General features: G+C 46.4%; 2 long non-coding RNA genes across 2 annotated transcripts in view; one reads left to right on the top strand and one right to left on the bottom strand.

Moving 5' to 3' along the window:
* Positions 1 to 23475, bottom strand: part of LOC307206637 — a 160019-nt gene that overhangs the window by 116843 nt on the left and 19701 nt on the right. The window lies entirely within an intron of this gene.
* On the top strand, positions 12 to 4278 carry LOC307206643. Its single transcript, XR_013834450.1, has 3 exons — positions 12 to 53; positions 328 to 478; positions 4013 to 4278. It is a non-coding gene; the product is annotated as an uncharacterized lncRNA (long non-coding RNA).

The following is a 23475-nucleotide window of genomic DNA, read 5'->3' as shown; positions in this document are numbered from 1 at the left end:
AAGGGGGCGCACATGATTCCCCCCTCACTGAACCCCCACAACAACCCTGTGAGGTAGGTTTCTATGCCAGGATAATCGGCACCTTCTTAATTTCTACAGGTCAGGCTGCCACTAAAAGCACAATGAAAAGTTGGCTCGCCTAAATGCATTAATTACAAAGCTATAAAGCTCAAGCATAATTGTCTGAGTAAGTGCTAATTTGAATTAAGGTGCTTCAAGTTAATCTGAATAATTGTCTAGTCAATTTGATTTGCGTACTTTAAAAATCCCCCCCCCCCTTTTTTTATGCAATACAGTGTGCTTACATAATTGCCATGCCTTTTTCAGCAGGTTTCCTCTACCTAGTAACAGCCCGACATTCAACAGATACAACATCCAGACCACAGAGAGATATTGCGCAGGGGAAATCCCCTGCTGCAAGCCTGTACAAGTCTACTCAGAATCAAGCCACGCTGAGCTCAGTGGGACTAAATCCTAGGTGAGCATGAGTGGGATTTGCAGCCAAAATGTATTGCTGTAGAAAATAATGCCTTGTAGGACTTCCCTGGGTTCTGATGTCTCAGTTTTCCACATTTCCTTTCCAGAAGAAGTCAATTACTCCCACACCACCATCCTTGACCATTGTCCATGCCATCTGCAGCAGACAGAAAATGAAATTCAACATCACTAAAAGGCCACAGATTGCCCATCCCTGATCTAAACACACTATTACAGTGGTACATCGGGTTAAGTACTTAATTCGTTCCAGAGATCCGTTCTTAACCTGAAACTGTTCTTAACCTGAAGCACCACTTTAGCTAATGTGGCCTCCTGCTGCCGCCGTGCCACCGGAGCATGATTTCTGTACTCATCCTGAAGCAAAGTTCTTAACCCGAGGTACTATTTCTGGGTTTGCGGAGTCTGTAACCTGAAGCGTATGTAACCTGCAGCATATGTAACCCGAGGTACCACTGTACTCTAGTCATAGGCGCCGACTCCATGGGGCCTGAGGGGGCCCGAGCCCCCTCAAAAATTCTTTTGGGGGGCTCTGCCCCCCCAATAATTTAAGAAAAACAAAGCCACTCCCGATCTAGAGAGGGGGTGGGGTTGCAGGCTCTCGACCCATCAACAATCTCGCGGGGCTGGCGTCAGCCCCGCGAGAAGCGGGGATTCCCCCTAGCTCATTAATATTCACCGCCCACGGCGGCAGCCAATCGGCTGCCGCTAAGGGCGGGCCCTCACAGGTTCACTTAAGGTCGGGGCAGCCCGGGGCTCGCCCCTTTCATTCCCCCAACAGCAGCGGTTTGGAGGTCTTGGGCCCCCCCAATATTTTTTATAAGTCGGTATGGGCCCCCGCCCCCCAATATTTTTTATAAGTCGGCGCCCCTGACTCCAGTTGTGTCTGTGGCTAGATCTAGACGCATTTAAAAAAAAAACGTTTCAGGAAAATGCGTTGTAAACATCATAACGGGAAATCACGTTGTCGAAAGACAGAACTCTGCAGCGCCATCTGGTGTCTCAGTGTTACAACACATTTAGAATGCTCCCCCCCCCTCTCTCTTTTTAAAAAAATAATATTTATTAAAGTTTCCAGAATAAAAAAGGAAAGAAAGAAAAAAGAAAAGGATACATTTTACACTTAATTTCATTGACATTTTTCCAGGACTCCCCCCCCCTCCCCCTCTTGTATTCCATTTTCATTAAATTAATTCCACAAATTCTTACCCCAAATTTTAAAGCCTTGTTATAATTATAATTAGCCCATTTATTCAAAATTAATTTATCTTATTTAACCATTTCTCTTTATATTTTTTATACTTCCTTAAGATTGACCCCAGTTCCCTTCCACGAATTCCCCTATTTTTATAAAACAAGAAAAAATAAAAAAAGGAAAAGAACAGATATATAGTTTTACAGCCTTTGGGTTCCAAATCTCCCTCCCCCCTTTCCCGGTTTCGATCCCCAAAGTTCATCCATCTGTCTACTGCCAGCCTGGAGAACCCACGTCCATGTCTAAATCTCTCACAGTTCCACTTTGCTGTCTTTTTGGTAGCTTTTAATTACAGAAAGTCCAATCTCGGAGAAACTCTCAGAAAAGATCATTCTTCTTCCATCCAGACCTCTGTGTTTAAAAGTATAACTCAAATTCTGTTTCTTGATCCTTTTAAAGTCTGGATGTCCCAAATGTTCTAACTTCGAATTTAGTCCAGCTCTTATTCCTCATGTTTCTTTTCCTGTTCTGCTGCAAAAATCTTCTAATTCAGAAACTTCTGTTTCCTCTACAGAGGCTTTATTTATTCAGGAACATAAACTTACGTCAAGTCCCTTCCTTTCTTCAATAGATAAATCCATTGTCTCCTTTAGTGTAGAAACCTCTGTAGACAAAATAATGCTTCATTTTTGCAGCTTTCCCAAGAGATAACAAATCCTGCTCAATTTCCTAGTATTTTTCCACTGGCTGCCACTGTTGCAATGTCCCGAACTCCCTCTAGAGGGAATATGGTAACTTAGTTTCTTTCCAGATCAGACCCAAAAGTCAAATAACTTGTTGCCTTTATTTCCAATAATTTATGTCCAAATTGTAACAAATCTAACCAGCAAAGCCATCGTAACAAAGTTCTCTTTAATTTTCCTGCTTTGACAGCTACTTTGACAGCTGTCAAAGTTTCTGTGTCTCTTCACCAGTCTCTCATGACGGATCGCTCCCGGTTCCCGGGGGGGGGGGGGGGGTTGCATTTTAATTCTCACAGACCAATCTTCTCCTCCAGCACAATTACTTGTAATTTCCCTTCGTGAAATTTCCCTTCAAATAAACAAGTTCATCTCTCGATCTTAGTTGTCAAATCCTTGCGTTAAAACATCTACAACAGGGGGGGGGGCGGACTTCCTTTTTGCACCTCCCCCGCTCGCTCCAAATTCGTAAATCAAATTTTTCCTTTTAAGTCCGATAAATTTACTCACGGGTTGTTCTTTTTAATCCAAAATTTTCAAAAGAAGAAGTCGTTGCTCTCCGTCGAATGGCATGTGGCTTCGCTAGGCAGGGGAAGCAGTGGACTCATAGCACCACCACCCCCCCGTCACCCGCTCCGCAGCCTTTAAAAAGGCTCCTTCGCGGGTCGGGGGGGCGCAAACGGTGCCCGCCGAGTCACCAAGTCCATGGGCATCACCGCCCATGACTTTTGAGGGTCCCCGCGTTGCCGGTGCGGCAGGACCCAACCCCTACCCAGCAGGCTCCCTCCGGAGCTCGGAGGGAGTCCGCCATTCGGCGATGGCGCTGACCCGGAAGTTCGTTCCCCCAGCAGCAGCGGTTTGGAGGTCTTGGGCCCCCCCAATATTTTTTATAAGTCGGTATGGGCCCCCGCCCCCCCAATATTTTTTATAAGTCGGCGCCCCTGACTCTAGTTGTGTCTGTGGCTAGATCTAGACGCATTTTAAAAAAAAACGTTTCAGGAAAATGCGTTGTAAACATCATAGCGGGAAATCACGTTGTCGAAAGACAGAACTCTGCAGCGCCATCTGGTGTCTCAGTGTTACAACACATTTAGAATGCTCCCCCCCTTTCTCTTTTTACTAATGTAGCTGAGTCCTGTGATTTGTTTTAAGCTGCTTTTAATACTGTTTCTTTTTAAAATATATATTGCTGTAACCTGCCCTGGCACCTTCTAATCATCATCATGGTTGTGGGCATCTGATAAGAACTGAGAACTGTCATTTCTGCTCGTCCCAGAACTGTTAAAGGGTATTTATTGCAAAAGAGAAGGCAGCTGCTCTTGTCTAGGATCTCCTCAGCCTGGCTCTTGTGTCTTCAGCCCTTTTCACTTGCTGAATTTTTGTGTGCTGAGCGACTGACAAAATCGCATGAGAAGCAGGGCCTCATTTTTTATTTTTTATTAAAGAGATGGCAACCCTAAAAGGAAATGATGGTTTGCAAACTCTGGGGTAGGGGCCTAGAGCCCCAGAACATTGCCACCCCTAAGGGCCCAGTATTTTTCTCTCTGCAAGCCTGACTGGTGTTAATTTCTCCTTTCTTTAGGTCTGCCACATTTCTAACATTGACACTGAACAGGTGTGACTGTGTGACCGGGCAAATAAAGTCCTGTTTCCTTACAGCTCGGGAGGAATGGCCTCTTAACGCTTAACCACAGGCTCGCAAAGCAAACTCCTGGGAATTGAGCTGTTGAGAATCTGAGCCATCCAGGCAGAGATCAATGGCCAAGAGAAGCTAGCAAGACAGCATCTATCATGTGGACGTCGTCTTGCAGAATGAGAGGAAATAGAGACTCTGGTCTGAATGCCATACTGTGCCTCATCCTCACTCGTTCCATTGCTGCCTTCTCCCACTCTGTCTGTCTGTCCGTCCTGGTACTTTGCTTGCTATGATGAGGGGCAGGGGGAAATTAACAGGTTGAGCTATCCCGTTCAATTTTTCCCCATGCTGGCAATAAACTTTCCCTGCTAGCTCTTGGCATCATCAGCTGCTGTTAATGGCCCAGGACTGGTAAAAAGAAGAACAATGTTCTCGTCCATGGGTAGGCAAACTAAGGCCTGGGGGCTGAATCCAGCCCAATCGCCTTCTCAATCTGGCCCGCAGATGGTCCAGGAATCAGTGTGTTTTTACATGTGTCCATTTATTTAAAATGCACCTCTGGGTTATTTGTGGGGCCCACCTGGTGTTTTTACATGAGTAGAATGTGTGCTTTTGTTTAAACTGCATCTCTGGGTTATTTGTGGGGCATCTTCTGCTCTGCTCAGTTGCATGGGAGCCTTTCGGCTGCAAGATGGTGGCATGCCGACGGCAGCTCCAGGTTATAATGCTTTTTACATGAGGACGTGCCCTCACCTTGATTCTCTGACTGTGGGGGCTGACAGAAATCCGGCTTGGTGAAGGAGGTCTCAGCTGACACCAAATTGTTCTGGCAAATGTAGCGCTGCTCTGCTGTAAATCACTAGCAGGCTGCAGCTGCAATATTTATAACCTCCTTTTTGCCTTCACAACACTTATTGAAAGTCTCTTATTTAAGGCCCTCATAAATTTTAACGGATACGCTGAAAATTCCATTAGGCGGGCTTGCCTGGATCATTCTCGCACCTGCATTTATGTCAGAAATTCATATTTAGTATTTCAGCTACCACCGTTTTTAATTTTACTGTTGTCGTTGCTTTGATGTCAATATTTAAGCACCTAAAAACAGCATGATGAGCTACACATAGATTTCATAAAGTAAAAAGGTAAAGGTACCCCTGCCCGTACGGGCCAGTCTTGACAGACTCTGGGGTTGTGCGCCCATCTCACTTAAGAGGCCAGGGGCCAGCGCTGTCCGGAGACACTTCCGGGTCACGTGGCCAGCGTGACAAAGCTGCATCTGGCGAGCCAGAGCCACACACGGAAACGCCGTTTACCTTCCCGCTGGTAAGTGGTCCCTATTTATCTACTTGCACCCTGAGGTGCTTTCAAACTGCTAGGTTGGCAGGCGCTGGGACCGAGCAGCGGGAGCGCACCCCGCCGCAGGGATTCGAACCGCCGACCTTTCAATCGGCAAGCCCTAGGCGCTGAGGCTTTAACCCACAGCGCCACCTGTGTATGAATGAGATTTCATACTCATTCACAACTGCTTGTCATGCGAAGGAGGGTTGCCACTTTTTAAAAACTCGCCATGTTTCTGACAGCAGCCTGACACACGGGAGTTTTAGCTGGCGAAATGTTACTCACCACTTAATCACCAGGCTAGGAAATGCTTTGCCTGTTAAAAATTTCGGTTCCAAATTTCCTCTCCAAGAGGATCATGTAACAAATGTGTACTCACGTTGTCATTGTGAACGAGTCTTTTCAGGATCATTACCCACTGACAACAAGAATTTATATGAGTGTAGTAACTTCCATCCCTCCTCAGCCATATTTTTAAAGTACTTCTGCCTCTAAGCAGTTCTTTAAAAAAAGGAAAAGAAAAAAAGATTGAGGTGAAAGTAAGGTTGCCAGCATTTTAACTGGCCTCTGTAGCTGTACTTTTAGCTGTGGTGTGATCTGCAGACAACAACAACAATAATTTTATTATTTATACCCCACCCATCTGGCTGGGCTTCCCTAGCCACTCTGGGCGGCTTTCAACAAAATATTAAAATACAGTAATGCATCAAACATTAAAAGCTTCCCTAAACAGGGCTGCCTTCAGATGTCTTCTAAAAGTCAGGTAGTTGTTGTTCTCTTTAACATCTGGTGGGAGGGCGTTCCACAGGGCAGGTGCCACTACCGAGAAGGCCCTCTGCCTGGTTCCCTGTAACTTGGCTTCTCACAGCGAGCGAACCATCAGAAGGCCCTCAATACTGGACATTAACTGGTGTAATACTTAACTTTTTGTTGTGAAAATCAATCAGCTACTAAGAGCAGAGAAGCAGAGGCAATTCCCCCCGCAACTCTCAGAGTAGCTATAAAACTGCTGAGACACCCTTTTTAAAAACTAGTATACCCTGCAATGTAAAATTATTATCAATTCAGAAGCTGGGATGGCTTTCATAATCCCAGGCGTGTCTTTGGAAAATAGGGACACTTGGAGGGTTATAGCAGCAGCATCTTCTGTGGCCTGAGGACAACATGGCACATGCAGCTGGCTGTCTGGCACACATTGCTCTGTCCTCTAACATCTCAGTTTTGATCCCCGCTGCTTAGTTTCCACCCCTGAGGCAGCTGCCTCACTCTTCCTGCAAATATGCGCAGCTCTGAAATTCCTTGGACTTAGCTACTGTCAGAGAACTGCCATCGGCTCAGGGGTGAGAGGGGAAAAGCCAGATGGATTACCAATAGCCCCCAAAGATCGTGGGAAGCAGCACTTCCTCAGTAGAGGAAGGTAGCCACACCTCTAGTGGAGAGGAGATGCAGGGCTCGGAGGAGGCGAGGCAGTGCCAGGACACCTTGCCTGAGCAAAGTGGGGAGGAGAGAGGTCCCCCGTTACCCACGCCTTCCTTGCGCAGTAGGCTTCCGCGCAGAGAGGGGAGGCGCAGACTGGGCGTCAAGAAACTACTCTGCTGGGGAAGGTTTAAGGACCGCCCACTCTCAGATTCTGCCAGTGAATGTGTTATGTAGTGAAGTTTCACGCTGGGCCAGCAGGGGGATACTGTATATAGTTTTCACTCAGGTCTGTAGATAGTTTTCACTCAGGTCCACGTCAGTTATTTTAGGCGGGAAACGCTGGGCTGTTGTTGCTACAATGTTGACAGCCGGCTGCCTATAAAAGCAGGCCGGCTGAGCTGTTTGCAGTCAGTTCTATTCCAGCTTACAAAATAAAGAGCTACTTGGAGAAATCGCTGTGTCGTCTGCTATGTCAACCCACAACTTAACAGAATGAGCAAGACATGAAATAGAAGCGCTCTGCATTCCAAAGGTTTTTAAAGAAAGCTTTAAAACAGACTATTGAAGCACATTGCCTGATTGCTCTGGAGCAACCAACCTATACCTCTAACAGCTACGTTAGGAAAACACACACGTTTTAAATGTGTTATAACACTGTGGCACCAGATGGCGCTGCAGAGTCTTTCAGCAACGTGATTTCCCATTATGATGTTTACAACGCGTTTTCCTGAAACGGTATTTTCTTTTTTTAATGGGCCTAGATGCAGCCCTTGTTTCCTTTTCCTCTGACTTTTACAAATATGGCCAATGACCTCTTGCTCGACTTAGGAATGTTTCAACTTCTCAAAACTCTTTTGAAAAAAAGTTGGAGGTTGATGGGCTCTGTCCCCCCCCCCCTTTTAAAAATCCTATAGAATCAAACAGATATATGTAGGTCAGCTGCAAAATAAGTTTGGTCCTGATAGAGGCTACTTCTCCTCAATCCCTCCTCTCTTTCCCGCCCCCCTGCTGTTCAGGAGATAAAGACTGACACTAAGACAGACCAGAGGAGACAGTTAGTGAAAAGTGAGCCGAATGAATGTGACTCTTGTAACAAAGCGTTTGAATTAGCAGCAGATGAAAAGTAAATGGAATTAATTCCAGCGTTCAAACATCCAGTAGATGTTTATCAGTGTAAAGAAACAGATGCCGTGAGAGGCTACTGAACTGCGCAGTGATGCAGAAAACTGGACTGTAGTTTTGCTTTTGAAAAAACAGCAGTGGGAGAAAAGACTTGGTTACAGAATAAGAAAACAACTAGTCAAGAAATGACACTCCTTGATGTTGCAAGATTCCACTGAGGCAAAATTAAACTTTGCCTACTTTTACAGAGAGGATTCATTCCGCTAGAACTCTGCACATGTTCCATGGATTTAATTTGAGTATCGCACTGAAGAGGAAGCACAGTGATAGCACATGTAATCAGAGGATGCTCAAGCCAGGTATAAGCTAAGCTTGGGGAAAGTCGCAGTAAAGGGTAAAGGGACCCCTGACCATTAGGTCCAGTCGTGGCTGACTCTGGGGTTGCGGCGCTCATCTCGCTTTATTGGCCGAGGGAGCTGGCGTACAGCTTCTGGGTCATGTGGCCAGCATGACTAAGCTGCTTCTGGCAAGCCATTTACCTTCCTGCCAGAGCGGTACCTATTTATCTACTTGCACTTTGACATGCTTTCAAACTGCTAGGTTGGCAGGAGCAGGGACCGAGCAATGGGAGCTCACCCCGTTGTGGGGATTTGAACCGCCGACCTTCTGATCGGCAAGCCCTAGGCTCTGTGGTTTAACCCACAGTCGCAGTAGTTCCTGTCAAATATCTTCCTCAAAATGACTTTCCCAGCAGTGACCTGGAACTTGACCATCATATATGGATCACAACATTATGTGCACGTTTAAGTCATCACCCAAGCCACTGCCATTTCCAGTGCAGAAAACCCCTTGCTTGCAAGTAGTGCTTTCCCTCCAACAAACCTATTCCACAGTTGTTTCCAAAAGCTACGCTCAGTTCCTGAAGAGTGGATGTCTTAAAACATGATCCATGTTGGGTCACAACTGAGAAACTGAGCTGTTGTGACTCGTGACAGCTGCCTTATGACCTGCGTCCTTTGTTATTTAATGTCACTTATGCCCATATCAGACGTTAACAGGCTCACCTTGCAAATTTATTTCAGCTCTCACTGATAAGCCACCATTTGGGTGTCAGGGGCTGGTCTGAGGAGGATTGGTGGGGACTGCCCCCCCCCCCTTCTCATGAACCTTCTGGAGAACAGGAGGACAGTATAGATTCAGAACAGTGGTTTGCAGAAGGGCATAGTTCAGAGGCTGCAGAGGGCAGAAGCTGGGAAATATTGAGGAACAGCAGGAAGAAGCAGCAGTACCACTGGAGAGATAGCTGACAGACTAAGTGTCCTTGGAAAGGTTGGAGGGTTTGCTCTTTCAAGTCCCACACTCGACAATTTGCATGTGAACTTTCCCACTTGCTGGGTGATCCTAGCCTCCTTTCAGTTCTTCTTTGTTTAAACGTCCAGCACAGAAATCCATAAAAGGCCTATATTCACATATTCCTATCGGGAACTGCTTACGTGCGTGATCCAGGCAACGTGGGGCAGGTAATTTGTAATCACTATCCCTTTTATTCAATTATGTTTCTGCACTGGCCCTTCAAGCTGCAAAGGCCATTTTTACTCTCAGCTACTTTGTGCATAAGGGACGCAGGTGGCGCTGTGGGTTAAAGCCTCAGCGCCTAGGGCTTGCCGATCGAAAGGTCGGCGGTTCGAATCCCTGCGGCGGGGTGCGCTCCCGCTGCTCGGTCCCAGCGCCTGCCAACCTAGCAGTTCGAAAGCACCCCCGGGTGCAAGTAGATAAATAGGGACCGCTTACCAGCGGGAAGGTAAACGGCGTTTCCGTGTGCGGCTCTGGCTCGCCAGAGCAGCGATGTCACGCTGGCCACGTGACCCGGAAGTGTCTCCGGACAGCGCTGGCCCCTGGCCTCTTAAGTGAGATGGGCGCACAACCCCAGAGTCTGTCAAGACTGGCCCGTACGGGCAGGGGTACCTTTACCTTTACCTTTACCTACTTTGTGCAAATAAACACTCTAATCGAAACAAATGGCGTGGTTCTCGCTAATTCCCCCAAGCAAACAAAAAATAACATTGGCATTTATTGGTCGCTGCTGGATTCTCCCCAAAGTGAGCAAGATAATATTGCTGTTTCCTAAGGTAATTGCATCCATTAGAAAGTCTGCGCTGTGCAATGATTTCCAGTAAAGATTCTCAAATTATTAGTTCTATAAACAAACGTATACGGTTCACAAATGTGTGTGTACAGACACACTACCTCGTCTAGTAACGCCTTGCTGAATGGTGGAGCAATTCTGATAATTTCAGAGTCTTAATTCCCATCTTCAGTCAGGGAGTCAGGGTGCGGAGGCAAGGCAGCTCTGTGCAGAGAGTACACACAACCTGTTGCTCCATCTGTCTAGCATCTAGTTGGTTTGGAGCTGCTTGGCTGCTGCCAGCAAAATAAAAATAAAAAGGTGGGGTGGGGTTTTACGGAGATTGCAAAAAGGCAAGTGGCAGCACCTTTGTTTATAATATTGTTAGGAGTTCCTGACTCCCCCATAGCTGTCAACCGTCCCTTATGTGGCGGGAAAGTCCCTTATCCCAGCGCTGTGTCCCGCTGCTGTCCCTTATTGATGATGTCCCTTAAATTTCCTGAGTTTCAAAGGAAGCAGCTCCTCTCCCACCCTGCCTGCTGGCCAGGGAGGAGGGAGGCTCCAACTGTGTTGCTTGGCTGCGTTGCTCACCCAATAAGGAGTCTAAGAACGACTGGGGGTGGAGCTTGCATGCCTTGTGCCGATCAAATCGGCCGCGTTTCCTGGGGACTCGCCTTTGCTCAGCGCTTCCCAGCGGAGAGGTGACGGTGGTTTTCCTTGCTGCATCCCCTTTGCCAGGTTGCTGCACTGTGGGAACCACCGCTTGAGGCTTCGTTTGGCTTCTGGCTGGGCTTTCTGCCTTTGGCTTGGAGGGGTTCAGAAGCTGAACATACCTGTGCTGAGAAAATCCCTTATTTTGGCTGCTGGTCCCTTATTTTCGAGGCTGCTGGTCCCTTATTTTCGAGGCTGCTGGTCCCTTATTTTCAAATCTGTAAGTTGACAGCTATGGACTCCCCTGAGTTCCTGGATCCAGTAACTGCAGGAATTTCATCAAGCTTCCTGAATCCCTAGATTTAACTGATTGATTCTCCTGCAACACAATCCTAGGCGAGTGAGTTTGTATAAAGTTGCAGCCTCAAATGGTCTGGGCTGCTGTTTACAAGTGGAAGAAAATTTAATTTAATTTAATTGTTTGTTTGCTTGCTTGGTTAAGATGATGAACCTGTAAATATGCAAACAACGACAAAGCAATTTAGCTTAAATCTCAGGTGGAGCAGAAACAGACGGACTCTGACATATTGGGTGGTATTTTACTAAGTTTTGTGCAGAGTTCATTAATTTCGAAGGGTCTACTCTGAGCCAAGGGGACGCGGATGGCACTGTGGGTTAAACCACAGAGCCTAGGACTTGCCAGTCAGAAGGTCGGCAGTTCGAATCCCCGTGACGGGGTGAGCTCCCGTTGCTCGGTCCCTGCTCCTGCCAACCTAGCAGTTCGAAAGCATGTCAAAGTGCAAGTAGATAAATAGGTACCACTCTGGCGGGAAGGTAAACGGCGTTTCCATGTGCTGCTCTGGTTTGACAGAAGCGGCTTAGTCATGCTGGCCACATGACCCGGAAGCTGTACGCCGGCTCCCTCGGCCAATAAAGTGAGATGAGCGCCGCAACCCCAGAGTCGGCCACGATTGGACCTAATGGTCAGGGGTCCCTTTACCTTTACTCTGAGCAAGGTAAAAGGTAAAGGAGCTCTGGACAGTAAAGTCTGAGCAAAACTCAGTTGAATACCACGTTTAGTTTGGATTCATTTCTTCAGTCACTATCTACTCAGCAAAAATAAAGTCCCATTCAATGACACTTACTTCCACGTGACGTAAACTAATTTTGTAGAATTATAGAGCTGGGAGGGATTCTCCAGGGGTCCCGACCAAATCATACCTAAAGAATCATAGAATTCCTTACGGATCATCAGACAGAAATTTCTGTGCAATGTCATGATTTTGCACAGTTTGATGGAATTAATAAGGAAATAAGGGTGCTGTAACCCTGTAACGAAACGAAGCTCTCTTTTTCTCTGTTGTGTCTTGTTCACACAAATTGTATGTTGTGCGACCTCTAGTGGAGCTTTGAGACAAATGACACACTGTGCTATTCCCAGAGTTTCCCAGACTTCTGGCAACAAGTGAGACAGAGGCTCCCTTTTTAAATCTGAATTAAAATGTAAGACACACTTCAGTTTTATACCCGAAAAGCTTTAGTTTTAGAGCACAGGTGAGGAAAAACTAATCAGTACATACACAAAGTATCAAATGTAAAACAACAACAACACAAATTGGCTTATAAATATAAAACTAAAGTATAAAGCTAAAGTGCCATGTGCAAGACAGATACTGTAAACATGGAGTGGATAAATGTACAACTGTATCTTAACGGGTTGCCATTCTGTGATTGGACTTATGCTACTTGTTGAACGGTTCATTTATCCAGTCTGTATAACGCTTACTGCACATGTAACTCGTTAAGATACAGTTGTACATTTTTACAGTATCTCCAGGCTTTGTTTTGTACATGGCACCTTAGTATGTTTGTTGTTTGAATGGTTACAAGTCTATCTCTATTCTAGCTATTATTCTAGTAAATTTGGTTTTATACTTATAAGCCAGTTTGTGGTGGTGTTGTTTCGTTGAGGAAAAACTAATCATCACCACATCACCCTGCTATCCAATGGGGCCCCAGGGTAGCTTAACACAAGCCGCAAAAAAGACGATAAAGAAAATTACAACTAAAACCACAAGGCAAGAATATTCAAACACCACAGTACTAATGAGCAGCATTAAAGCAGTCAATGGGGATTAAAACAAACCCCAAACAGCATAAAACCAGTGGGGAACCTTAGAACCCCCCAGATGAACTACAATTGCCACCAGCCATTGTTGCTCGGGCTGATGGGAAATGTAGTCCAGCACCATCTGGTGCAGGGGTCAGCAAACTTTTTCAGCAGAGGGCCGGTCCACTGTCCCTCAGACCTTGTGGGGGGCAGGACTATATTTTGGAAAAAAATAAAAATGTACGAAGTCCTATTCCCCACAAATAACCCAGAGATGCATTATAAATAAAAGGACACATTTTACTCATGTACAAACATGCTGATTCCCAGACCATCTGCGGGCTGGATTTAGAAGGCGACTGGGCTGGATCTGGCCCCCGGGCCTTAGTTTGGTGTAACAAAGCCCCTCACAACAACAAGAACAACAATTTATTATTTATACCCCGCCCATCTGGCTGAGTTTCCCCAGCCACTCTGGGCGGCTCCCAATCAAGTGTTAAAAACAATACAGCATTAAATATTAAAAACTTCCCTAAACAGGGCTGCTTTCAGATGTCTTTTAAATATAGGATAGCTGCTTATTTCCTTCACAGCGGAAGGGAGGGTGTTCCACAGGGCAGGCGCCACTACTGAGAAGGCCCTCTGTCTGGTTCCCTATAACCTCACTTCTCGCAATGAGGGAAGCGCCAGAAGGCCCTCGGCACTGGATCTCAGTGTCCGGGCTGAACGATGGGGGTGGAGACGCTCCTTCAGGTATACAATACCCAATAAGGGAGGATTTAAAAGCCTGGAAAATGTCAGAACATTTGTCTGGTGCTGTAATGACATCAAGGTAGGTGCCTTGTGAGCCTCCGTCAGAAGAGCATTCTACAAGTGGGGTGCCACCCCTGGATGGCATCATCCATCCTATGGGGAGTTCATCTTAGAATCATAGAACTGTAGAGTTCAAAGGGACCCTGAGGATCATTTCGTCCAACCCCCGGCAATGTAGGAATATGCAGCTGTCCCATATGGGGATAGAACCTACAACCTTGGTGTTATCAGCACCACGCTCTAACCAACTGAGCTATCCAAAGGAGGTGTGTCTGCATGTTTCTGATCTGAGCATATGTCAGGTTCAGATAGAGGCAAACCCAGACCATAGACCCATGCAGAGATGCTACAGGCAGCACCATCTGAGATCAGGCCATTTGGCTGCTTTCTGAATTGGGAGGGATAGAATGATATGAATGGTGTCGTCGTCATGGTATGCCACCTTTCCACAGTTAAAACCATGCTCAAGGCAACATGAAACATGACAAAAGTAGTCACAAACAACAAATAAAACACATCAAAAAATATGCAACCAAACCGAAAAATTCCCACATAAATCATAAAATAAAGATACAAAATTTAATATCAATAAAACCACAAAGAAACCCAACAGCAGCCCTAAACAGTATCCCAGCCCTGAGTGGCTGGGGCGACCCAGTCAGATGAGCGGGGGTACAAATAATGAATTTATTACTATAATTTAAATTATTCTGTTCAGCAGCGTCAGCTTTTGTAGCTGGAGTCAGTCAGTCAGTCAGGCCAGGTGGAAAAGGCCTGCAAGGCAGGGAACAGATCTTCCAGGACTCATAGCGAAGTCAGGGTCATGGCAAAATTCCTGACGGGAATCCACCTCAACACCCAAGGAAGTAGCTATTAAGTGAATGGTTGCCACAGGCAAGCCAGTTCTTCTTTATCACGTTTGTTGTTGTTGTTTAGTCGTTTAGTCGTGTCCGACTCTTCGTGACCCCATGGACCAGAGAACGCCAGGCACTCCTGTCCTCCACTGCCCCCCGCAGCTTGGTCAGGGCTTTCTCTATTCTCCATCATCCACTAGGCTTCCTGATGCAACGCTGCCAAGATCCTAATTAAAATCCTGCTGTGTGGGTTTGTTTATGCCTCCACCTTTCTTGGAGCACATTGTTGTGAATGGAGCCAACCTCGACCTAAGCCTGGAGGCAATTGAACGAAATGTATTCCCCCAACGAAGATTAAGAGCAAGGTGCAAACGTCATTAGAGTTCACAGACAATCAGCTGTGGTTAGTCTTTGCCCCTTGCAGATCTTCTGTTGGCGAGAGGAGGAAATGTTGGAAGAATGAATAATATAGCTGTTAACTGCATGTGTAATAATAATAATAATAATAATAATAATACACAGGGCTTTTTTTCCCCAGCCTGTGGATCTTAATCTCAGAATGCACTTGTGCCAACCTAAACAGCAGGAATTTCAGTACAGTAGTACCTTGGGTTAAGAACTTAATTCATTCTGGAGGTCTGTTCTTAACCTGAAACTGTTCTTAACCTGAAGCACCACTTTAGTTAATGGGGCCTCCCGCTGCCGCTGCGCGATTTCTGTTCTCATCCTGAAGCAAAGGTCTTAACCCAAGGTACTATTTCTGGGTTAGTGGAGTCTGTAACCTGAAGCGTCTGTAACCCGAGGTACCACTGTACAGTGGTACCTCGGGTTAAGAACTTAATTCATTCTGGAGGTCTGTTCTTAACCTGAAACTGCTCTTAACCTGAAGCACCACTTTAGCTAATGGGACCTCCCACTGCCGCCGCGCAATTTCTGTTCTCATCCTGAAGCAAAGTTCTTAACCCGAAGTAATATTTCTGGGTTAGCGGAGTTTGTAACCTGAAGCATATGTAACCCGAGGTACCACTGTATTAGCAAAGTACTGTCTGCACTGAAGTGAACCTGCATAGTTCACGCCTCTCTGCCCTGGCAGTGGAAGGGGCAGGAGGAACAATATCACTGGAATAACCTGCTGCTGCTGCTCCTGCTGCTGCTGCTTGAACAGGGCAAATATGAACGCAAACTTTCATCATCATCATCATCATCATCATCATTATTATTAAATTCATGTACCACCCTTCCTCCGAAGATCTCATGGCAGTTCACAAGATAAAAACACAGGATCAAAGCGCAAAATAAATAGCTAAAACAAAACCACCAACACAATTAAAAGGTTGTGGAATATGAATCAGCCAAAGGCCTGGTTGAAGAGGAATGTTTTTGCCTGGCACCCAAAGATGTATAATGAAGGCAACAGGTGAATTTCCCTGGGGAGAGAATTCCACAGAGCCACTGCAGAGAAGGCCCGTTCTGGTTTTGCCACCCTCCAGACCTCTTGTGGAGGAGGCACACGAAGGAGGGCCTCAGAAGACGATTTCAGGGTCTGGGTAGGTTCATATGGAGAGAGGTGGTCCTTGAGTTAGTGCGGTCCTCAGCTGTTTATCTGTAAATGAGGCTTTGACCGGACAGTCCTTCATACAGAGGCCTATCCTTCATACAGTGGAATCCACAGCCCACCTTGTTTCGGGTTCAACTTCAAATTCTGATCAAGAAAGTGGCTTGATTCTTAAAGATATTATGAAGACTCCAAAAGTTCCTCATTTCTCAATGGTTTTCTTTGCAGTGTCGTGGAACCGCCTCAAAGTCTGTGACCCCTGGAGAGGCAAATGATGCTGTTATACTCGTCTACAATAACCTGAAGATGTTGTTGTTGTTTAGTCGTTTAGTTGTGTCTGACTCTTCGTGACCCCATGGACCAGAGCACGCCAGGCCCTCCTGTCTTCCACTGCCTCCCGCAGTTTGGTCAGACTCACGTTTGTAGCTTTGAGAACACTGTCCAACCATTTCACCCTTCGTCGTCCCCTTCTCCTTGTGCCCTCCATCTTTCCCAACAGCAGGGTCTTCATCCACGGAGTCTTCTCTTCTCATGAGGTAGCCAAAGTATTGGAGCCTCAGCTTCAGGTTCTGTCCTTCCAGTGAGCACTCAGGGCTGATTTCCTTAAGAATGGATACATTTGATCTTCTTGCAGTCCACGGGACTCTCAAGAGTCTCCTCCAGCACCTGGAGGATAACCTGAGGATAATTAACCTGAGGATAATTGCACTCTAATGCAGTGACCCTATGCATGTTTGCTCAGAACCAGGTCGCACTGCATTCAGCGAGGCTTATTCCTTTGGGAAGGTGTGCACTGGATTGCAGTGTTAATCTGTCCTTGCCTGTAGACACCCATTTCAGGAGGGTGAATCTGTGCAAGAGCGATTATCACTCAGGAACGCCTCTATTTCTCACAGTCTCCTTGGCCCTGTACCCTGTGGTTGTTATGTACCTAGTTACATGGGCCTGTACAATCACAAATCACTGTGCATTACAGGTGGGTGGGAAAGGGATGAGTTCTTGTTCCGAGTCAGTAACAGTGTTTTTTTTAATTGTGCAATATAAAAAAGGAAACCTCTCTACCCTTTTTTTCCTTCCCATTTTATCCGTGAAAGTATACAGAAGCAGGCTTTTTGACCTTGCAAAATCTGAAATGGCATTTCTCTCTCTTTTTTTTAATAATATTTATTAAATTTTAGTTTAACAATAAAATACATAGATAATAACACAGTCTTTTTCAGTATCCACATTTCATATTCATCTTTGGACTTCCTCACAACCCTTGTTCCTGCTTTCTAAACTCATAAATTTTACCAGCAAATTATTAAAGGTAAAGGTAAAGGTACCCCTGCCCGTATGGGCCAGTCTTGACAGACTCTGGGGTTGTGCGCCCATCTCACTTAAGAGGCCAGGGGCCAGCGCTGTCCGGAGACACTTCCGGGTCACGTGGCCAGCGTGACATCGCTGCTCTGGCGAGCCAGAGTTGCACACGGAAACGCCGTTTACCTTCCGCTGGTAAGCGGTCCCTATTTATCTACTTGCACCCGGAGGTGCTTTCGAACTGCTAGGTTGGCAGGCGCTGGGACCGAGCAGCGGGAGCGCACCCCGCCGCAGGGATTCGAACCGCCGACCTTTCGATCGGCAAGTCCTAGGCGCTGAGGCTTTAACCCACAGCGCCACCTGCTTAATTCATATAATATAATTTTCCAATATTTAATATCTCAAATTTTGGGATTTAACATACTCTTATTGAAGCTTAATCATAAAATATTACTTATCCACAATTTATCTTTTCATCTTCCAATTAAGTTTAAATTTATATTCTTTATAACTAGTTTGTTGGAGCCATGTTTTTGCTAATCTTACATATTTCTTAACATTCATACAATTTGCAATATTTCTGTAGATAGTCCTTGAATTTCTTCCAGTCTTCCTCCACCAGTTCTTCTCCCAGGTCTCGGATTCTGCTGAAATGGCATTTCTCTCCCCACTTACCTTCTTCCCACACTTATTTCCCTAGATTAGGAGTAGAGAACCTACTTTTTCTGTCAAGGGCCACATTCCCTTGGAGACAGTTGGTTGGGGGCCACATGCCACAGTGAGCATGCCTGGAACAAGCCCTAACAGCAGTTGAGGCCAAAATAAACAGTTCCCTACCGCTGCTCTAGATTTTATGCTTCCCATTTCACTCTAGTGAGAAATGTCCCTATTTTCATCTGATGAATGTTGGAGGGTATGCAAACCCCACCTTTTCTGTCAAGCCCTTGCCATGTTCTCCTAGGTTGGCAGGAGCTGGGACAGAGCAACGGGAGCTCATACCATTGCGTGGATTCGAACTCCCAACCTTCTGATTGGCAAGCCCAAGAGGCTCAGGGGTTTAGACTGAAGGACCACACATATCTGCTCTTGGGTCCCTGAAGCACAGATTCACACAAAGCGGCAAAACGTCATTGCAGGTTATTAACAGGATTTTTATTTGAAGTGCATATGCAAAACAAAGGTACAGAGCAATAAGTTTGCAATCTGCACCCCCTAATCAGGGTGTGCCCCCTTTACAGTGGTGCCTGGCAAGACGAAATTAATCCGTTCCGTGAGGCTCTTCGTCTAGCGGTTTTTTCGTCTTGCGAAGCAAGCCCATTGACAGCTTAGCGGATTAGCGCTATTAGCGGTTTAGCGGCTTTTAGCGGATCAGCTGATAAGCGGCTTATCAGCGGATCAGCTGATAAGCGGCTTAGGGCTTAGGAAAAGGGGGGGAAAAGGGGAAAAAAACCCGCAGGAACTCGCAAGACATTTTCGTCTTGCGAAGCAAGCCCATAGGGAAATTCGTTTTGCGAAGCGCCTCCAAAAAGGAAAACCCTTTCATCTAGTGGGTTTTCCGTCTTGCGAGGCGTTCGCCTTGCGGGGCACCACTGTATATAGATTTGCAGAATAGAATACCACCTGATCTTTTGTAAACTGAAAGTTATGGCAACTTCCTATGTCCTTACATGGGCTTGCCCCCCCCTCTTTCCTTCCTGCACCAGCCTCTCCACGCCATGAACCTCAACACATGTTCAAATGTAAAACATGTGATTTATACTAGTGGCAATAAAATCCCTTTCAACTTGCCTCCTCGTCTTCAGTCTCCCCCTGTCTGGGGCCAGAATGAAACATCCATCTAGCCTTGCTCTTATCTCTCACCCGCCTAGGCCTGAGATAGGCCTATTTTCATTGTAACATCTAAGCAACAGAAAAAACCCCTGTCCCTGTGGCTGGTGTAGAAAAACCTCCCCTTTTGGGATAAATAGAACAATATTGTAATATGCCCCTTCACCCCTTCAAGACCACAGCGCGAGTTTGGAAGCACACCAGTGCAAGTAGATAAATAGGTACTGCTGCGACGGGAAGGTAAACGGCATTTCTGTGCACTCTGGTTTCCATCACAGTGTTCTGTTGCGCCAGAAGCGGTTTAGTCATGCTGGCCACATGACCCAGAAAGCTGTCTGTGGACAAACACCGGCTCCCTCGGCCTGAAAGCGAGATGAGCGCTGCAACCCCATAGTTGCCTTTGACTGAACTTAACCATCCAGGGGTCCTTTACCTTTACCTTTAATGTTCCTCTAGTTCCCATGTCCACTGAGCCTGTAACAAAACCAAAGAAATAGCAGGTAGTGGGAAAGACAAACTTTTCTTCCTTGCTTACTCCTGCTGCTACTTCCTGCCCTCCTGTGTCAAATTTTAGATTGTAAGCTTTTTTAGGCAATGACCAACCCTCCTGTATTCTGCAAAACTCCATGGATGTTTCCGTCTAAACCTGTTTCACACAGCAAACTAAAGCGGAACAGGCTACGTACGAATGAGGATTGATGAGATTTTGCCCACTTGTTTGCTTTGTTGATCTTAAATGTTTGCATCCAGCTTTGCACTGAGGTCAGCCCCTCATGGTGGCTTAGAATAAAAACAAAACCTCAGAATGGCATAGAAGCTAGTCCTAAACAAGTAAACATCATGAACCATTAAGATGTACAGTGGTACCTCGGGTTACATGCTCTTCAGGTTACATACACTTCAGGTTACAGACTCCGCTAACCCAGAAATAGTGCTTCAGGTTAAGAACTTTGCTTCAGGATGAGAACAGAAATAATGCTCCAGCGGCGCAGCGGCAGCAGGAGACCCCATTAGCTAAAGTGGTGCTTCAGGTTAAGAACAGTTTCAGGTTAAGAACGGACCTCCAGAACGAATTAAGTACTTAGCCCGAGGTACCACTGTAGTTCAAAAACAGCAAACATGAAATGCAGTTTTGAAACGCAGCATGGAGACAAGTCAGCAAGGAGAAAGGCCGCTTGAGACAGATGGCTCTGGTGTTGACAAAATATTTTCTTTTAAAAAAAATTGTCAGTTAAACTCAAATTAAAAAAGAAATAGCCTAATGGACTTCTCTGAAGAAGAAAAATTCCATCGTTTGAGAGAAAGCCTTGCTTCTGCATTTCTCAGTCTGGCCTCCAGATGGCAGCGGCATTTGCATCAAAGATGGATTTTTGGCAATGGTTCAAGGTGGGTGCCAGCCTTCCTAGATAATGGGTGAGGTTGCCAACTTTCTAATTGACTGTGCGCTTTATCTGCCATAAAGTGATAATGTTTATATCCATGCTATAAAAAGAACCATTTGCTGACTTCTGTTTATCAGAGGCCCAAGAGAAGGTTGTTGCGTTTCCCCCCTCTGTATACCTGACAGGCCTGCTTATTCGTTTAAATTCTGGGTTATTAGATTTCCGTTCAAGGCACAAGACGAGAGAGGCAGTGGAAAACAAAATAAAAAATGGTTCTATTAATTATATAATTCTATTTGAGGTATTAAGTTTGAGAGGGCCCTGCGGGACTTGACATCTTTCCGCAGGGCCTGTAAGACAGAGCTGTTCCACCAGATTTTTGGTCAGGGCACAGCCTGACTCCCTCCTTTGGCAATCTCCACAGAATTTTAGCTTAATGGTTGCCAACAATTTGATTTTAATTAATTTTTATAATGAAATGTTTTTAGAATCCTGTACTATTTTATTGTTGTTAGCCGCCCTGAGCCCGGCTTCGGCTGGGGAGGGCGGGGTATAAATTTATTATTTATTATTATTATTATTATTATTATTATTATTATTATTAGAGCTTCGATGGCCATCGGTTATGGATGGTTTAGTTTAGATTCCTGTATTACATGGGGTTGGACTATATCACCCTCAGGGTCCCTTCCAGCTACACAGTTCTAGGATTCTAGGTAATAACCCAAATTAGAGGGATGCATTGAAAGCAGGGATGGGAAACTTGTGACCCTCCAGTCAGTCACAATGGGACCAGTAACTCCAAGTGTACCTATTTTCCAGGGACATCCCTGATTTAGAGAAGCCGTCCTGGTTTCTGATTTGATCCCGGAATGTCCCACTTTTCCTTAGGACGTCCCTATTTTCATCAGAGGAATGTTGGAGGGTATGGAGTTATGCAACCCCTGAGCCAAGGAGATAAATAACTATACAACCTTTAGGAGACATCTGAAAACCTTGTACAGACCTTGTACTGTATAGGGAAATTTTCTAATATTTAATGTTTTATTATGTTTTTATGTATGTTGCCAGCTTCCCAGAGTGGCTGGGGCAACCCAGTCAGATGGACGGGTTATTAATAATACTATTAATATTTTAATTGAATAGGACGTCCCTATTTTCATTGGAGAAATGTTGGAGGGTATGTGAGACTGCACATCCCATCATGCCTGACCCTTGGCTTTGCTGGTTGGGGCTGGTAGGAGTTGGAGTCCAATGATATCCAGAGATCTACAGGGTCCCCTGCCCTGATCATGGGGGTGGGGTGGGGGGGTAATGCTTGAAGGATTTTTATTTGGAGGTGGGTGGGGGAGCATTTTGGGTTGTTGTGAACGAAAGGCAAGCGACATGGGTTTGGCAGGACAAAAGCACTCACTTCCCCCTGAGAATTCTTACGGACAGGAAACAGGCTGGCTGAGTTATTTTGCCTTGTGTTTCCTGTCCTCCATCCTCTTCATTCCACACTCTGAAAGGCCGCAGGTGGTGCTTATTTTCTCTTGATTTCCAAGCAGTTGGAATTAGCACTCTAATGCATCTAAAAAGACTCTTCAGATAACAGAGAGGACATCTCGTCCCACATGACCTGAGGTTAACACCCCTATTGCACCGCATATTTCCTGGCATGCTATTTCTGGACTGGACTCAGAACCTTACAAGAAGCCCCTTTTTTGCCTAAAGAGACTACAGTCATACCTTGGGTTACAGCTGCTTCAGGCTGTGTTTCTTCAAGTTGCGGACCACCGAAACCTGGAAGTACTGGAACTGGTTACTTCTGGGTTTTGGCGGTCACGCATGCACAGAAGCGCTAAATCGCTCTTTGCACATGCACAGAAGTGTCGAATTGCAACCTGCGAGTGTGCAGATGTGGGTTGCGAATTCTGCAGGTTGCAAACATGCATCCTGCACAGACCACGTTCGCAACCTGAGCGTCCACTGTATGACGTTTCCAGGTCATGATATGGTTTACTCCACCAAGCTAACCCCTCTAAAAGAGAGAGAGGTGTCAGGGGTGGGGGTGGGCTGTCCCAGGTGTCACCACTGAGGGGGGGATGACAAAATGCCATGTGGCCTTTATCACGGGGCCTACAGTGCACCCAAGCCACATGTCTCTCCTGGGAGAGGTGCGGTGGCTTGGGTCCACGCAGGCTCCGCGCTGCCCAAACAGTCCGCCCGCTGCCTCCCCCCCAGCTGTAGGGTGGCTGAGTGGGAGGAGGCAGGCAGACTCTGGAGGCCCCGCGGTGTGCTCCGTCCCTATGGGCAGCTCACAACACCCCTGAGCGCACTGCCCCAAGCACCTGAGCAGCATCCTCTGCCACTGAGAGGAGTAGGAAGTTTGGGCATTTTACAAGCTTGATATTCATAGGATTATGAGTTGGGGCAGGTTGGGTCTTGTCAGGGAACTGCCATCGGAGCCAGAGGCAGAGAGAAGGCTCCAGAGGGATGCCGGAGAGGGTCCCAGTAGGGAGAGAGGCACCCATCCGCTAGGGAAGGAAATCAGCGTAGCACCAGTGGAGGAGGGGGGCAGATGGGGGAATCGGAGAGAAGGCTCCAGGACTCCTCACCGGAGAATAGCGGGGAGAGCACGGGTCCTCCGCTGCCCACACCCTCCCTGCGCAGAAGACTTCCGCGCAGGGAGAGTAGGAGGAGACTGGGCGTCAAATAACTTCTTTGCTGGAAGAAGTTCAAGAAACGCCCACTGATGGATTCCGCCAGCGATTGAGACAGCCACGGATGGGTGGCTGTCCGGACAGAAAGGGTTCACCCAGGTAACCCAGCCAGGTGTGGCGCCAACTTACGCACGAGCAACCCCTAGAACCATTACAGGTCTAAAGATGTTTGCCCTCTGATTCGGGCATCCAGCAAGTGTTAAAATCTA

The sequence above is a fragment of the Podarcis cretensis genome, assembly GCF_951804945.1.
Source record: "Podarcis cretensis genome assembly, chromosome: 17".
Classification (NCBI taxonomy): Eukaryota; Metazoa; Chordata; class Lepidosauria; order Squamata; family Lacertidae; genus Podarcis; species Podarcis cretensis.
The sequence above is the reverse complement of the archived record's forward strand: the minus strand, read 5'-3'. Positions and strand labels throughout refer to the sequence as shown.